Source organism: Narcine bancroftii, chromosome 10 (assembly GCF_036971445.1).
Source record: "Narcine bancroftii isolate sNarBan1 chromosome 10, sNarBan1.hap1, whole genome shotgun sequence".
In the NCBI taxonomy this organism is placed as follows: Eukaryota; Metazoa; Chordata; class Chondrichthyes; order Torpediniformes; family Narcinidae; genus Narcine; species Narcine bancroftii.
The window spans coordinates 21,275,186-21,290,142 of record NC_091478.1 but is presented as its reverse complement, the minus strand read 5'-3'; the positions used below and the strand labels follow the sequence as shown (position 1 = coordinate 21,290,142).

Below are 14,957 nucleotides of genomic sequence, written 5' to 3'. Positions count from 1 at the left end.
TGGAATTTAAGAGAATGAGCGGGGATCTTATTAAAACATTTTGAACGTTGAAAGACATGGACAGAGTAGATGTACAAAGGTTGTTTCCCATTGTGGGAGAGTCTTGGACAAGAGGGCACTACTTTAATATTGAAGCACGTCCGCTTAGAATAGAGATGTGGAAGAATTTCCTCAGCCAGAGGGTGGTGAATCTCTGGAATTTGTTGCCACAGGCAATTGCAGAGGATGACATTGGGTGTATTTAAGGGAGGGATTGATAGGTTCTTAATTAGTCAGGGCATCAAAGGTTATATATCTTATGGTCTCTGCGTGACCTAGTGAATTCCTCCAGCATTTTTGTGCTTCTTCTCTAATTATAGTGTCTGCCGACTTTCATGTTTCATTCTGTAGAGTTTGTGATGTCAGAAATTCATATTCATTGACTGATAAAGAATCAGCCGGCAGAAACTGACCTCCTGAACAAACTTGCTTCAATGGTTAATAATGCATTCAAGGTAAAAAATGAAGATAATCTATTTTAATATATTTTCAGTGGTAAGTAATCAATTGGCCATTTTTCTCCAAATCTCCTGCAGCTCCCTCATTCAGGCTTGTCAATTCCTCCACTGTTAGTGGATCAACATCTGATTTGAACCAGTAACCCCCAAGCAGATTGTGTGCATGCTTCAGTGGGCAGCACAGATAGTTGAATAGCATATTGTCAGTAACTTCATTTGTGCTCCATGGAAATGCATGCTCACATCCACAGGGAACACAGCAGTCAGAGAGCAGCAGTAATCATCAAGGATCCACCCTACCCAGCACATCCTCTGTCCTTGCTGCTCCCATCAGGAAAGAGTTATAGATGATACAAGAGTTGCACCCACCGGGTTCAGGAATAGCTGCTCCCCTTCCACCATCAGACTCCTCAACGTCAAACTCAATCAGGGACTCGTTTAAGAATTCTTAATTTTGCACTTTATTGAGTTTTCTCTCTGTATTGCAGTCAGTTTCTACATATTTTTTTTTTGTATATGCATCTTCTTGAGCTCAAGTTCTGCCTTGCCCACAGGAAAAGGAATCTCAGGGTTGTATGTGGTGTCATGTGTGTACTCTGACAATAAATTTGAACCTTGGAAGGTAGCAAGAAGAGCAACTCAACAGAAAAGTTATTTCATAATGTTTAAATCCTTTATGGTTTATGTTGTGGGATTAATGCAGGTACCTCCAGGTATCGCCATTCACAAGCTGATAATGATGTCTCAAGAAGGGATGATGATATTTATATTGTTATGTGATCCCGGAGTTCATCTGAGATTAGGTCTCTATGATTTTTCCAACCTTGTCTCTTTTTCTCCCTGGGTGGTAAGAAGTGCTGCAGGCAGCTTGATGCAATGTTCCCTGACAATCAAGTATCTGAGTAATGCTGTTTGATTTCTGTTGGGTTTGCATTCATATTCTGGACAACAGTTATCTTACTCCAAATTACAAATAGGAGCATAGACACAAACTGCCAGAGGAGTTCAGCAGGCTAGGGGGCATCCTTGGAGGCAGAGGTGATTGACATTTCAGGTCAAGACACTGCATCGGGGAATGGGAGTGCAGAAGAGATAGCCCCAGTCCTGATGCAGAACGGAGATAATTAGTCTCAAGGTGAAAGGGAGAGGTGAGGAAGAACTGGCAAGGAATGGGTGGGTCCAGGTGAGAAGGAGTTGATGAGGAAGATGGAGCCATGTGATGGTTGAGACAGCAGACAGGAGGTGATAAGTGGAGATAACATAGAGTGGAGGTTATGGCATCTGATCAGGCAGCAAGGAAAGATGATGTGTGGAACCAGGGAAGGGAGGGATGATGGGCAGATGGGAACAGTTTTTGAAAGTGATAGAAGACCCAGTCATTTGGGGGTGTGGGTGATATCCTGACAGAACCAGATGGGGGTGGGGAATCCAGGTAATGAAGGCATTTCAGGGGTTGCAAAGAAGAGGGGGAGTTAGAAAGTCAGGGTTAATCAGGAGAAAGGGTATGGAACTCTCCATCTTCCCCCATATCAAATTACAGAATTCTGCAACTCTTTATTTCTGACCCGCTGAGTTACGCCAGCCATTTATTTTTGCTTCATATTGCAGCATATCATCTCTTCAGTGGATAACTAGGAATGGGTTCAAGAAGCTGCCTTGTGAGTTGGCATTCTGGAAAAAGAAAGGGAATAAATTATTGAAAATCAACATACAGAAGTGTAATGCTGTCAATTAGACCTGGCAGACCAGAAGTTGAGATTAATAGGCTTTAATCACTATAAATCATCTCTTACATGCTGTTGAAGTGATTCCAAGGCAGTATTGAGGGAGGATATTGGGCGATTCCCACCTTTATTAGGGATCCTGGAGGGGGAGATGTGACTGTACCAGGGGCGGGCCAACCAGTGCAATGACTGCAATACAGTGTTCCACCTCAAGCAGATGCTGGAAATTGAAAATAGAAAAATAAAATGTTGCAAACTGTCAGCAGGACAGGGTCTGTGCAAAGAGATAACAATTTAAGTCAAAGACCCTGATGAAAGATCATTTATGTTTGAATTCTGCCTACTTTCAGACTTCAGATTTATTGTCATCACGTACAATCTTGAGATTCTTTTTCCTGTGGGCGAGGCAGAATTACCACTTATTGGTAATGCAAAAAAGAACTACTCGGTGTACACATGTAAACAAATAAAGGAATGTAAACTAACTGCAATACAGAGAGAAAAAAAACAGTATAGTGAGGAGTCTGATGGTGGAGGGGTAGCAGCTATTCTTGAACCTGGTGGTGTGAATCTTGTGGCCCCTACACCTCTTTCCTGATGGTAGCAGCGAAAACAGACCGTGTGCTGGGTGGTGTGGATCCTTGAGATTGCTGCTGCTCTCCGATGGCAGCGTTTTCTGTAGAGGTTCGCAATGGTGGGCGAGGGTTTTGCCTGTGATGTCTTGGGCTGCGTCCATTACTTTTTGCAGGATTTCACGCTTGGAGGTATTGGCGCTCCTATACCATACTGTGTTGCAGCTGGTTAGGGTATGATGCACCCACACATCTGTAGAAATTTGCCAGGGCTTCATTGCTGTACATCAACAGTGACAATAATAAAATATAGGGTTTCCTTTGCAAGAAAGATTCTGTGTGATTGACATGGTGATGTAGGCGGTAGTATTACTTCCTGACAGTGCTTTGGGTGTGAATTATTTGATTCTGACCTCTGATGCTGTCTGTGTGGAGTTTGCCTTTTCTTCCTGCCCCACACTAGAATTTCCTCCTACATGAAAAAGACATGCCAGTAGATTAATTGGCTGTTGTAAATTACCCATTTGTGTAGGTAAGTGGCAAAATAATCAAAGGGAATAAGAGAGGAAATTGGATCAAGGACTGGCATGAGCTCAATGGGCTTTAATGTCTCCAATGCTGCAATAAGTACACTAAGACCCCTGGTATCTGAAATTCAAGCAATTGGCAGCTTCAAGGGTAAATAAGAAAAAAATCATAGGTAAAATGCCCTCCATAATGTTTGGGACAAAAACACTTATTTTTCCTTTATTTGCCACTGAGCTCCACAATTTTAAACTTGTAATCAAACAATTCATATGTAATTAAAGTGCACATTCCAGATTTTAGTCAAGGTTATTTGTAGACATTTTGGTTTGATCATGTAGAAATTACAGCACATTTTATACATAGTTCTCCCATTTCAGGGCACCATAATGTTTGGAACATTTGGCTTCGCAGGTGTTTGTGAGTACTCTGGTATGTTTAGTTGCTTCATTGGTGCAGTTATAAGAGAGCTAGGCTTGCTTCTAAGCTTTTGATCACCTTTGGAGTCTGTAGTTGCCATTTTTCAACATAAGGACTAGAGCTGTGCCAATGAAAGTGAGAAAAGCCATTATGAGGCTGAAAAACGGGAATAAAACAGTAAGCCACATCAACAATTTGGAACATTAGGAAGAAGAAAGAGAGTACTGGTGAGCTTAGCAATCACAAAGGGACGACAGAAAAATTCTCATCATAATGAAGAAAAATTCTAAATGTATGTCCGACAGATCAGAAACACACTTCAGAGGCAGGTGTGGGTGTGTCAATGACTACGACTACTGTCCGTAGATAACTTCATGAACAGAAATACAGAGGCTACACAGCAATTCAAAGTTCAACAGTTCAAATTTAGTGTCAGAGTACATACCGACATCACATACAATCCTGAGATTTTTTTCTGTAGCCCAGGCAGAATTTCTAATTACTGGTCTCCGTAAACTGTACTCAAGAATAAAGAAATGTAAACAATGTGCAAATAGAGAAATATAAATAATGAACAAAGTACGACTCCTTAAATAAGTCTTTGAGTCTGTTGTTCTGATGTTGGAGGCGTAGCAGCTATTCCTGAACCTGGAGGTATGAGTCCTGTGGCAGCTGCACCTCTTTCCTGATGGCAGCAGTGAGAATGGAGCCTGTCCTGAGTGGTGCGGATCTTTGATAATTGGTGCTGCTCTCCAACGACAATATTCTAGTTTATGCTTCATGTGCCAAGCAAACTCTGATGTCATATGTTGTCGGGCATGTGAGGGGTTTACATCTGTGACATCACAGATGTTCCATTTTGTTCCTTTTATGGTACTCCCTGAGCAAGTGAGAATGCAGAGTATGACTGAAAAATAAAGTTCACTTCTGCATCTCGCCTTTTGGAGCATTTTTTGCCTGTCTTCTTCTTTGGCTTGGCTTCGCAGACGAAGATTTATAGAGGGGGTAAATGTCCACGTCAGCTGCAGGCTCGTTTGTGGCTGACAAGTCCGATGCGGGACAGGCAGACACGGTTGCAGCGGTTGCAGGGGAAAATTGGTTGGTTGGGGTTGGGTGTTGGATTTTTGTCAGTGAGGTGGGCTCTGCGGTCTTCTTCAAAGGAGGTTGCTGCCTGCTGTAAGGTAAAAACATCATGAGATGGGACTGGAGAAGGAGTCACCCAGTACTAAGGAGTAACAGAATGCAGATGTGACCTTGTACACTCAAGATAAGCTTTGCATTCTGTGAGGCGCCAAGATGCACGGTTTGAGGCGATATCAGCCCACTGGCGGTGGTCAATGTGGCAGGCACCAAGAGATTACTTTAGGCAGTCCTTGTACCTCTTCTTTGGTGCACCTCTGTCATGGTGGCCAGTGGAAAGCTCGCCATATAACACGATCTTGGGAAGGCGATGGATCTCCATTCTTGAGATGTGACCCACCCAACGCAGCTGGATCTTCAGCAGCGTGGACTCGATGCTGTCGGCCTCTGCCATCTCGAGTACTTCGATGTTAGGGATGAAGGCGCTCCAATGAATGTTGAGGATGGAGCGGAGACAACGCTGGTGATGCCGGTAGAGGACCCATGATTTGGAGCCGAACAGGAGTGTGGGTATGACAACGGCTCTGTATACGCTAATCTTTGTGAGGATTTTCAGTTGGTTGTTTTTCCAGACTCTTTTGTGTAGTCTTCCAAAGGCGCTATTTGCCTTGGCGAGTCTGTTGTCTATCTCGTTGTCGATCCTTGCATCTGATGAAATGGTGCAGCCGAGATAGGTAAACTGGTTGACTGTTTTGAGTTTTGTGTGCCCGATGGAGATGTGGGGGGGTGCTGGTAGTCATGGTGGGGAGCTGGCTGATGGAGGACCTCAGTTTTCTTCAGGCTGACTTCCAGGCCAAACATTTTGGCAGTTTCCGCAAAACAGGACATCAAGCACTGAAGAGCTGGCTCTGAATGGGCAACTAAAGCAGCATCGTCTGCAAAGAGTAGTTCACGGACAAGTTTCTTTTGTGTCTTGGTGTGAGCTTGCAGGTGCCTCAGATTGAAGAGACTGCCATCCGTGCGGTACCGGATGTAAACAGCGTCTTCATTGTTGAGGTCTTTCATGGCTTGGTTCAGCATCATGCTGAAGAAGATTGAAAAGAGGGTTGGTGCGAGAACACAGCCTTGCTTCACGCCATTGTTAATGGAGAAGGGTTCAGAGAGCTCATTGCTGTATCTGACCCGACCTTGTTGGTTTTCGTGCAGTTGGATAACCATGTTGAGGAACTTTAGGGGACATCCGAGGCGCTCTAGTATTTGCCAAAGCCCTTTCCTGCTCACGGTGTCGAAGGCTTTGGTGAGGTCAACAAAGGTGATGTAGAGTCCTTTGTTTTGTTCTCTGCACTTGGAGCTGTCTGAGGGCAAAGACCATGTCAGTAGTTCCTCTGTTTGCGCGAAAGCCACACTGTGATTCTGGGAGAATATTCTCGGCGACACTAGGTATTATTCTATTTAGGAGAATCCTAGCGAAGATTTTGCCTGCAATGGAGAGCAGCGTGATTCCCCTTTAGTTTGAGCAGTCTGATTTCTCGCCTTTGTTTTTGTACAGGGTGATGATGATGGCATCACGAAGGTCCTGAGGCAGTTTTCCTTGCTCCCAACAAAGCTTGAAAAACTCATGCAGTTTGACATGCAGAGTTATGAAACATCCAACTTTCGAGTCTGTTTTATTGGGTCTTTCGGAGTGTAACAATATTAATATTTGGGGAGAATTTATAAGATTTAGAGGAGGTCACATACATGTATACACATTTTAAAACACATTATTTGAAAAACTGAAGAATTCACATTGCAGGATCTCTGGAGAATGGAAGTTCACAAGTAGGTGTTAATTGAACTGTCATAAAATGTTTGACCATTGTCTTGCTGGAGTCATGCTGTCTTTCAGTCCCCTTTCTGCAAAGTGCTCACTGAAAGGTCAGTTCTGGATTGTTTACCTAAGATAACAACTTCTATATTTACTATTTCCCTTTCCAACTGCTCTGTTTCCTGATTATAGTCCTTCTTCATCTTGGTTACATAACTTATTATTTGCCCTCTAATGAATGCTTTCATTGCATCCCATAGTATAAACTTATCTTCCACTGATTCCGTATTTATTTCAAAATACATTTTTATTTGTTTTTCAATAAATTCTCTAAAATCCTGCCTTTTAAGTAACATGGGGTTTAATCTCCATCTATACATTCTTGGAGGGATGTCCTCTAGCTTTACTGTCAATATTAAGGGTGAATGGTCTGATAGTATTCTAGCTTTATATTCTGTTTTTCTTACTCTATCTTGCATACTAGCTGATAACAAAAATAGGTCTATTCTTGAGTATGTTTTATGTCTAGCCGAGTAATATGAATATTCCTTTTCTTTTGGGTGTTGTTTCCTCCATATATCCAAAAGTTGCATTTCTTCCATCGATTTAATTATAAATTTGGTTACTTTGTTCTTTCTGTTAATTTTTTTCCCAGTTTTATCCATATTTGAATCCAAATTCAGGTTGAAGTCCCCTCCTATTAATATGTTCCCTTGCGTATTTGCTACCTTCAAAAAGATATCTTGCATAAACTTTTGATCTTCTTCGTTAGGTGAATATACATTGAGTAGATTCCAAAACTCCAAATATATCTGACATTTTATCATTACATATCTCCCTGCTGGATCTATTATTTCCTCTTCTATTTTAAATGGCACATTTTTACTAATTAATATAGCCACTCCTCTTGCTTTTGAATTATACGATGCTGCTGTTACATGTCCTACCCAATCTCTCTTTAATTTCTTGTGCTCCAATTCAGTTAAGTGTGATTCTTGCACAAATGCTATATCAATTTTTTTCTTTTTTCAGTAAATTTAGCAGTTTCTTCCTTTTAATTTGGTTATGTATTCCATTAATATTTAAAGTCATATAGTTCAACGTAGCCATTTTATACTTTGTTTATCTTCCCTTTCCGTTTTTCCATCATTACCTTTCCTCCTTTTCCATTTCTGTTTTCTTATTTTAAACCCTTTATAAGACAACATTCCTAAAACATCAAACATTTTCCTTATTCTCCTATTTAAAACTTCTTTAGCCCCAATCTCCCCTTCCCCTCCTGAGTTGTCCTTTATCCCTTGTCGGACAACCACATCTCCCCTCTCCATTTGGGTTTGCGAATTCACTCGCAAGCGTCAGCTGATTTTGCAGTGACCGCAACTCCTCCCCACCCAGCCCCCCCCAGAAAAGATTTCACTTTTCATATGTAACAAAGGTCACTCTTTTAGTTCCCTCCTTATTCCCTCTATTCCATTTCCTTCCCTTATTAATTCTTGTCTATACTATCTATATTTTCCTCTAAATACGGATACATTCACGTATGCACATTATACATATACACACTTATACCTCTTTACCCACATACATATAAATCGTGGTCATTTTTACTCTCATTACACGTCTTCATCCCTCAGTCTATTTTGTAATTGTTCTGCAAATTTTCGTGCTTCTTCTGGATCCGAGAATAGTCTGTTTTGTTGTCCTGGAATAAATATTTTCAATACCGCTGGATGCTTTAGTATAAATTTATACCCTTTCATCCATAAAATCGCCTTTGCTGTATTGAACTCCTTTCTCTTCTTTAGGAGTTCAAAACTTATATCTGGATAAATGAAGATTTTTTGCCCTTTGTACTCCAGTGGCTTGTTGCCCTCTCTTACTTTTTCCATTGTCTTTTCCAGTACCTTTTCTCTTGTAGTATATCTTAGGAATTTTACTAAAATAGATCTTGGTTTTTGTTGTGGTTGTGGTTTAAAGGCCAATGCTCTATGTGCCCTTTCTATTTCCATTTCTTGCTGTAGTTCTGGACATCCTAGGATCCTAGGGATCCAATCTTTTATAAACTCTCTCATATTCTCGCCTTCTTCATCTTCCTTAAGGCCCACTATCTTTATGTTATTTCTTCTGTTATAATTTTCCATTATATCTATTTTCTGAGCTAACAGTTCTTGTGTCTCTATAACTTTTTTATTAGATTCCTCTAATTTCTTTTTTAAGTCCTCTACCTCCATTTCTACTGCTGCTTCCCGCTCTTCCATCTTGTCCATTTTCTTTCCCATTTCTGTTAAGGTCATATCTATTTTATTCATTTTCTCTTCTGTGTTGTTTATTCTTCTTCTTAAATCATTAAATTCCTGTGTTTGCCATTCTTTAAATGACTCCATGTATTCTTTAATAAGAGAAAGTACCTCCTTTACCTTGCCTTTCCCTTCTTCTTCTATTTCACTGTACTCTTCCTCTTCCTCTTCTTCTTCCTCTGGGTTGGCCATCTGTTGTTTCTTTGTTGCCCTTTTCTTCTCTTTTTTCTTGTTTTCATTGTCTTCTGTGTTCTCTTCTTGCTGCAGGTGTTCTGCAGCTGTCGTTGCCGGCTGTGGAGATCGACTCCCCAGCTGGTCACCCCTCCCGTCGGTGTGTTTTTTTTCATGCGCGGTTGCGCACTTTTACTCGGCTCAGCGAGCCATTTTTGTAGTCCACTTTCTACCAACCTGAGGGAGCGGGTTTCTCTCTCCACCACGGGCCTCTTCGAACAGGTAAGGCCTTCTCCTTCTTCCTCCGTTGTCTTCTCTTCCTCTCTTCTTACCGTTGATTTCGATTTTTCTTTTTTTGTCGCCATCTTCTTTCCACCTTTATGCTCACTTTTCTTTAACTTTTATTTCTGTGCCTTTGTGTTTTCCTTTGTTTTTTTTTGACTTTTCTGGAGAGGGCTGGAGTTCACCATCCGGCCACTACTCCATCACGTGACTCCCCCTCCTAAGATAACAACTTGAGAAGAAGAAAGAACTCCTGTTGTTTTGCTGGAGAAGGTGGGGATTTTGCAAGACATGAGTCACATGTTCTTTTTGGAGATTCAGTTGGATGAGAGAGAGAGTTGAGTTAACAGCTCAGTCAGTCAATCACTCACTGTGTGTCTGTCTGAACTGCAAGGATATGTCCCATTCAATGTCCATGTGTATTTATCACCATAGACATAAGTACAGCATACAAATGTGTGGTGAAACCACTATTGTATATGTAAATGATATGATCCTGCTCTCACTGGCCAGCTCATGACTCCTCCCCTCTATCCCCATAAAAGCTGTCATGCCATAAGACTGCCCCCCAGTTCAAGTCTGGGTCAGAGAGAGCCAGCAACACATGGGATGCTGTCCATCTCTTGCTAATAAAAGCCTTCAGTTCCAATAACTTCAGCCTTTGAATAATTGGTCGTGCATCAAAATGCACCAAAATTATTTCTTGCTGTAATAAAACACGTTTGCAAAGGTTTGGTATGACAGAAGAAATCCTGGCAAATTTCTACAGCTGTGTGGTGGTGGAAAGAGAGCCGACTGGCTGCATCATGGTCAGGTATGGGAACACCAATATCCCTGAGCATAAAGCCCTCCAAATGTTAGTGGATACAGCCAAGACATCACAGGCAAAACCCTCCCACTATTGAATACATCTACAAGGAACATTGCCTTAGAGAGCAGCAGCAATCATCAGGAATCCACACCACCCAGCATATGCTCTGTTCTCACTGCTGCCATCAGGAAAGTGCCAGGAAAAGCTGGTACCCTCCACCATCAGACTCCTCAGCAATATACCCAATCAGGGACTCATTTAAGGACTCTTACTTGAGCACTTTATTGATTTGATTTTATTCTCTCTGTTAGTGGTAATTCTGCCCCCCCCACCCCCCACAGCAAAAAGAATCTCAGGTTTGCAAGTGGTGTCATGTCGGTATATACTCTGACAATAAATCTGATCTGTAAATACACAAACTACCACAATATACCAAAACAGAAAAAGGGATAATAAGCAAAGGATAGGCAAAAAATTGCATTTGCAGTTAGTGTAAGAAAAGAAAGTGATGTTTCAGTGGTATAGAGTAGTTTTTGGTTAAAGAATCAAGAAGTACTGGGAGCTCTAAGAGCCTGATAGCTAGAACATAGGATACAGCACAATACAAGCCCACGATGTTGTGACAACATATATAGCTATTGGATTAAAATTGTTCTTGATCCTGGAGGTGCTGGATTTGGGGCTTCAGTACTTTCTGCCCAAAGGGAGCTGAGAAGTGGGTGTGACCAGGATGATGGCAGTCCTTTCTGATGGCGACAGTCCTCTTGAAGTAGTGCCTAACAGAGTTGTTATCAATGAACAGGAGTTTGGTGCCCATGCCCCAGCGGCTTTAGAAAGAAACCCACGATAATGCTCTCATACAGCACTGAAGGAATGCCAAGTGGTTAGATGCTCTCTTTTGGGTGAGGTTAAATTGAAGACTGCAGGACAAAAGAAGAGCAAAGGGGCCCACCCTGGTGGTCGAGCTGATACTCATCTGTCCACTGAGTGTGAGCATGACTGTCCGGCTGTTATCATTGTTGTAGTCATGGGAACTGGCTGTGCGTAATTTAATTGTGTTTATACTTCAATGGAATTTTGAAAAGGATGTAGCAGGTGCTCCACAATTGCAAGTTATTTACCTTCATTTTGTCATTGTTGGAAAAAGGTCAGAGTGCCTCCTTGATTTATCACTGTCACTGATGCAGGAAGGTCAGAGCTCTGTGTTATGTTTGACCTTCCCTTCTAACTAACGATTTTCAGTTTGCAACAAATTATAAACATCATTTCAAAAGTGCAGCCATTTCACTACAGCTGTCATTCCATTTACCTTCCAAGGATACAGGGAACTTGCGATTTATGGGTGGTGATTTGCTTTGCGTGAAAATGATTTGACTTTCCTTTGATCAAGAATGAGCTCGTGGGGGTGTCACGTGGTGTAGTGGCTGGTCGAGTGGAACCAGCCCTCTCCAGAGAAAAAAAAAGTGTTAAAAAGCAGAGCTCAATAAACATAAAATACAGGAAGAGAAAGATAAAGTTACAGAGAAGAGAGAAGATGGCACCCAAAAGAGAAAAAGTAAGAATAACAGAGAAAAGGGAAGAAGGAAAATCACTGGAGAAGAAAGAAGGCCTTACCTGCACGTCGGAGCAGAGATCCACCGTGGAGAGGAGCGGCCGATTTCTGGTATTGGTGAGTCCCCGGAGGAGCGGTGTCCTCCAGAACGGCGGACTTAAAAAATGGCTCTCGGAGCCAAGAAGAGGTGCACAACTGCGCATGCACCAAGAGTTGCAGATGCACAGTGCGCAAGTAAAAGAAAAGGTTAACGTGATGGGAGGGGGACTCAGCTGAGGAGCAGCCAGCTGAGAGACGCCCAGTATCACGGCATTCGGCTGGGGGAAGTAAACAAGAAAGAAGAAAAGAAGAGTGGTGAGAAAGAAAATGAAGGGCTGGAAGAGGATGAGAGGCAACGGGGCGACCGACAGGGGGACGACCTGTGGCAGAAGACCCAGCAGCGGGTCGGCCTGCAGCAGGGGGCCCAGCAACAGGTCGATCTGCAGCAGGAGGCCCAACAACAGGAGACACAGCAGCTAGAGGCCCAGCAACAATACAGAAGCAGCTCACCAGAGAAGGATGAAGATACAAAGATACAGATAAAAGAAGAAGATGACACAGACATAGATACAGACACAGAAGAAGAGGAGGAAGAAGACCAAGAATTTGAAAGGAAAGAAGAAGGTAAAATAGAAGGACAAAGTTTAGATAAAGCCTTTTTTGAAGAACAAATGAGGTCATTAAAAGAATGGCTATCATTAGAATTTAGTTCAATCAAAAGAAAAATGAAAAGAGCTGAAGACAGAATGCAAAGCTTAGAGTTGGTCAGGTCTGAAATAGGGAAAAGAGTAGAAAATGTGGAGGAACGAGAAGCTGCTGTAGAAATGGAGATAAATTATTTAAGAGGGAAGTTGGAAGAGAGTTGAAAAAATTAGAGACACAAGATTTATTGTCACAAAAAATTGACATATTGGAAAACTATTGAAGGCGAAACAACAAAAATAGTGGGCCTAAAAGAAGGCAAAGAAGGGTCAGATATGAAGGAATTTATAAAAGGATGGATCCTGAAGGTGCTGGGAATGACAGATTCACATGAAGAAATAGAAATAAAAAGGGTGCATAGAGCGCTAGTACTGAAACCGCCACCACATCAAAAACCGAGATCCATATTGGTAAAATTTCTAAGATATACGACAAGAGAAATGATACTGGAGCAGGCAAGAAAGAAGGTTTGAGAAGACAATAAGCCGTTGGAATATAAGGGACAAAAAAAATTTTTTTTTTTTACCTGGACATAGGCTTCAAACTTTTAAAGAAGAGGAAGGAATTCAACATGGTAAAAACAATCTTATGGAAGAAAGGGTATAACTTTTTATTAAGACATCCAGCAGTACACAAAGTATTCATTCCTGGGGAACAGAATAGACTGTTCTCAGACCCAAAGAAAGCCCAAGAATTGGCTGAACACTTGCAGTACAGGAGAAGAGAGGAGGAGGAGTGACAAGAAGGATATACAAAAATATGTAAAAATATAAAGTGAAGATAATGTACATATTAAGATTTAAGATGGATAAAAGAAAGGGAAGAAGGGAAAAAAAGAGTTTGTTATAAGTATAGTAAAATAGTGTTCTCTGGGGGAGAGAATAATGGTCACTGCGAAATCGGTTGACGCTTGCGAGTAAGTTCGCAAAATGAATTCAAAGGGGAGTTGAGGTTGCCATCAAGGGACTGGAGGCAATCCAAGGAGGGGAAGTTATTGATTCTTGGGGTATTTCATGTCTTAAGTGCATTGTCATATATTGAGATTAAAAAGGAAAACAAAAAACAGTAATGGAATAAAGGGATGGAGGTGGTGAAGAGGTGGAAAAGAAGTGAAAATAAAGAAATAAGATGGCCACGTTGGACTATATGACTATAAACATTAATGGAATATATAACCAAGTTTAAGTGTATCCCATTGGAAAAAAAATCACATATAATTTAAAAGACAAAGTTACAATGTTTGAAAAAACCTGGGAACCATATATGGAACAGAACAGAAAGAGCAGGCCTCGGACCACCAGCACCTAAAATGGTAAGAAGATAAACACGAGCAGATTTAATGTGAATAAGTAGATGATACGTCTTTTTTGTTTGTATTCCTTTTGTATAAAGATATTGTTTTATTTATTTTATATGTCCAATATTTACTGTTTTAGAAGGGGAAGGGAGGGATGGGAGAAAAAAAGAGAAAATGTCACTGTGAATATATTGGTTGATATGGTTCATAGTGCGATAAATAAAGTCTGGAAAAACAACCAACTGAAAAACCTCACAAAGATAAGCGTATACAGAGCCGTTGTCATACCCACACTCCTGTTCGGCTCCGAATCATGGGTCCTCTACCGGCACCACCTACGGCTCCTAGAACGCTTCCACCAGCGTTGTCTCCGCTCCATCCTCAACATCCATTGGAGCGCTTACATCCCTAACGTCGAAGTACTCGAGATGGCAGAGGTCGACAGCATCGAGTCCACGCTCCTGAAGATCCAGCTGCGCTGGATGGGTCACGTCTCCAGAATGGAGGACCATCGCCTTCCCAAGATCGTGTTATATGGCGAGCTCTCCACTGGCCTCCGTGACAGAGGTGCACCAAAGAAAAGGTACAAGGACTGCCTAAAGAAATCTCTTGGTGCCTGCCACATTGACCACCGCCAGTGGGCTGATAACGCCTCAAATCGTGCATCTTGGCGCCTCACAGTTTGGCGGGCAGCAACCTCCTTTGAAGAAGACCGCAGAGCCCACCTCACTGACAAAAGGCAAAGGAGGAAAAACCCAACACCCAACCCCAACCAACCAATTTTCCCCTGCAACCGCTGCAATCGTGTCTGCCTGTCCCGCATCGGACTTGTCAGCCACAAACGAGCCTGCAGCTGACGTGGACTTTTTACCCCCTCCATAAATCTTCGTCCGCGAAGCCAAGCCAAAGAAATAAAGAATTACAAAAAAAAAGAATGAGCTCGTGGCAAAGGCATTGAGGGCATTTGCGCTTCAACAAGCCTTGATTAGAGGCCTCAAGTCAATCAGAAAATACTTGTGCCCAAAGTGGATGTGTTCTTTGAAATAAAAGTGAGTTTAATATTCAACTTCAGTTTTCTTTCATGTCATTTCTCAACATCAAAAGTCATTTCTGCCTTGAGTGCATTTGTAGTGACTAAAAGAAGTTGAAAACTTATTGTGAAGTCCCGATTTAACGTGAAT

The 14,957-nt window shown here is 41.8% G+C and overlaps 1 protein-coding gene and 1 long non-coding RNA gene across 2 annotated transcripts in view; one reads left to right on the top strand and one right to left on the bottom strand.

Annotated features, from left to right (window-relative positions):
* Nucleotides 1-14,957, top strand: part of LOC138743782 (VPS10 domain-containing receptor SorCS1-like) — an 800,159-nt gene that overhangs the window by 71,269 nt on the left and 713,933 nt on the right. The gene's annotated exons all lie outside the window — the stretch shown is intronic.
* On the bottom strand, nt 761-4,502 carry LOC138743908 (uncharacterized). The gene is made up of 3 exons (XR_011345110.1): nt 4,184-4,502; nt 2,291-2,441; nt 761-2,168 (listed from the first exon to the last, which is right to left on the bottom strand). It is a non-coding gene; the product is annotated as an uncharacterized lncRNA (long non-coding RNA).